Here is a 3,239-nt window from a genome sequence, read left to right as displayed (position 1 = left end):
GAACTAATCAGTGAATCTGGTAAAGTAGCAGGATAGAAAAATAATGCACTGAAATCTCTTGCATTCCTATACACTAATCATGAAAAATCTGTAAGAGAAATTAAGGAAACACTCCCATTTACCATTGCAACAAAAAGAATAAAATACTTAGGAATAAACCTACTGAAGGAGACAAAAGACCTGCACGCCAAGAACCATAAGTCACTGATGAAAGAAATTAAAGATGATTTGAACAGATGGAGAGATACACCATGTTCTTGGTTTGGAAGAATCAACATTGTGAAAATGACTATACTACCCAAAGCAATCTACAGATTCAGTGCAATCCGTATCAAACTACCAATGGCATTTTCCACAGAACTAGAACAAAAAATTTCACAATTTGTATGGAAATAGAAAAGACCCTGAATAGCCAAAGCAATCTTGAGAAAGAAAAACAGAGCTGGAGGAATCAGGTGCCCTGACTTCAGACTGTACTACAAAGCTACAGTAATCAAGACAGCAAGTACTGGCACAAAAACAGAAATATTGGGCTTCCCTGGTGGCGCAGGGGAAGATGGGTTCATGCCTGCCGATGCAGGGGAGACGGGTTCATGCCCTGGTCTGGGAAGATCCCACATGCCGCAGAGCGGCTGGGCCCGTGAACCATGGCCGCTGAGCCTGCGTGTCCGGAGCCTGTGCTCTGCAACGGGACAGGCCACAAGAGTGAGAGGCCCGCGTACCGCAAAAAATAATAATAATAATAAAAATAAAACAGCAATATAGGTCAGTGGGACATGATAGAAAGCCTAGAGATAAACCCACGCACATATGGTCACCTTATCTTTGATAAAGGAGGCAAGAATATACAATGGATAAAAGACAGCCTCTTCAATAAGTGGTGCTGGGAAAACTGGACAGCTACATGTAAAAGAATGAAATTAGAACACTCCCTAACACCATACACAAAAATAAACTCAAAATGGATTAAAGACCTAAATGTAAGGCCAGACATTATAAAACTCTTAGAGGAAAACATAGGCAGAACACTGTATGACATAAGTCACAGCAAGATCCTTTTTGACCCACCTCCTAGAGAAATGGAAATAAAAACAAATATAAGCAAATGGGACTAATGAAACTTAAAGGTTTTGCACAGCAAGGGAACCATAAACAAGACGAAAAGACCACCCTCAGACCTGGGGGGGCGGGGATATTTGCTAATGAAGCAACTGAGAAAGGATTAATCTCCACAATTTACAAGCAGCTCATGCAGCTCAATACCAAAAACTAAACAACCCAGTTGAAAAATGGGCAGAAGACCTAAATAGACATTTCTCCAAAGAAGATATACAGATTGCCGATAAACATATGAAAGTATCCTCAACATCACTAATCACTAGAGAAATGCAAATCAAAACTACAATGAGGTATCACCTCATACCAGTCAGAATGGCCATCATCAAAAAATCTACAAACAATAAATGCTGGAGAGGGTGTGGAGAAAAGGGAAGCCTCTTGCACTGTTGGTGGGAATGTAAATTGATACAGCCACTATGGAGAACAGTATGGAGGTTCCCTAAAAAACTAAAAATAGAACTGCCGTACGACCCAGCAATCCCACTTCTGGGCATATACCCTGAGAAAACCATAATTCAAAAAGAGACAGGTACCACAATGTTCACTGCAGCCCTATTTACAATAACCAGGACATGAAAGCAACCTAAGTGTCCATCAACAGATGAATGGATACAGAAGATGTGGCACATATGTACAATGGAATATCACTCAGCCATAAAAAGAAACGAAATTGAGTGAATTGTAGTGAGGTGGATGGACCTAGAGACTGTCATACAGAGTGAAGTAAGTCAGAAAGAGAAAAACAAATACCATATGCTAACATATATATATGGAATCTAAAAAGATGGTTCTGAAGAACCTAGGGGCAGGATGGGAATAAAGACACAGATATAGAGAATGGACTTGAGGACACGGGGAGGGGGAAGGGTAAGCTGGGACGAAGTGAGAGAGTGGCATGGACACATATACACTACCTAATGTAAAATAGATAGCTAGTGGGAAGCAGCTGCATAACACAGGGAGATCAGCTCGGTGCTTTGTGTCTACCTAGAGGGGTGGGATAGGGATGGTGGGAGGGAGATGCAAGAGGGAGGAGATACGGGTATATAGCCACACATATAGCTGATTCATTTTGTTATACAGCAGAAACTAACACACCATTTTAAAGCATTATACTCCAACAAAGATGTTTAAAAATAAAAAGAAAAGAGAGAGACATGGGACAGTCAGGAGTAAATCACTTTCACTGAATTTCCTTGTCCTTAGGAAGGCAAAGTGTGTTATTTTGATGGGCAGTTGAAGAAAATGGTAAGTTTAACATTACCATGGAAGACTGTGTGTAAACACTACAAGTAATAATTCTGTTTATTAAAGTAAAAAAATAAATTTGCCTACTTCTCTCTGTATCCACTCAGTTTTCTCAGAATGCATAATTTCTAGTCTGTAATAACACATAAGACTTCCAACTGACTTGCTTGTTTTTTAAGTTGATCTCTTTATCCCCACTCAGGCATTCTCCATCCTGCAGTCAAGGAGGAATTTCTAAATTGTATACCTGATCATGTTACTTCCCTGCTGAAAATTCTCTCATGGTTATTTCTTGCCATTGGAATGAATTCAGGCTATTTAGTATGGGCTATTAATTCTTTCATGATTTTCCCCCTGGTGGGCCACCACTTTATGAATCTACTCTCCAGCTATTCTGAAATATTTGCTTTTCCACAAATATGTCATTTTCACTTTCATTTCTGGACCTTTGCATATACTCTGACCTTGACACAAAACATTCTCCCTGCCATTACCCCTTTCCAGGTTAGTCCTAGTTTTCCTCTGATTTCCATGTCAATATGAGCTCCTCCAGGAGAAGGCTAGTTGTCCTTCCCTTTTGCCAGTACTGTATACTTGCTCCATCCACCCAATTGTTGACTTTGTTGAGATTTCTTGTTTACCTGTCTTATCTCTCTCAAGTGCAAACTGGTTAAGAGTGGAAATACTGTATCGTATTTCCATTTTATCAGCAGCATCAAATACAATACATTGCTGAGAACTAGATTAAAACACATTTGTTGAATAAACCAATAAATCCGTGAAAAGTTAACCAAAGATGTGCTTATAGAAAAACATCCATAAATGCCATTTTATTCTAAGATGATGAAACCAAAAGCATAGATATGAAACCA

The sequence above is a fragment of the Delphinapterus leucas genome, chromosome 17 (assembly GCF_059928025.1).
Source record: "Delphinapterus leucas isolate spDelLeu-1000000601 "Yukka" chromosome 17, BTC_Dleu_Yukka2, whole genome shotgun sequence".
In the NCBI taxonomy this organism is placed as follows: Eukaryota; Metazoa; Chordata; class Mammalia; order Artiodactyla; family Monodontidae; genus Delphinapterus; species Delphinapterus leucas.
This window is presented reverse-complemented; position numbering follows the sequence as displayed.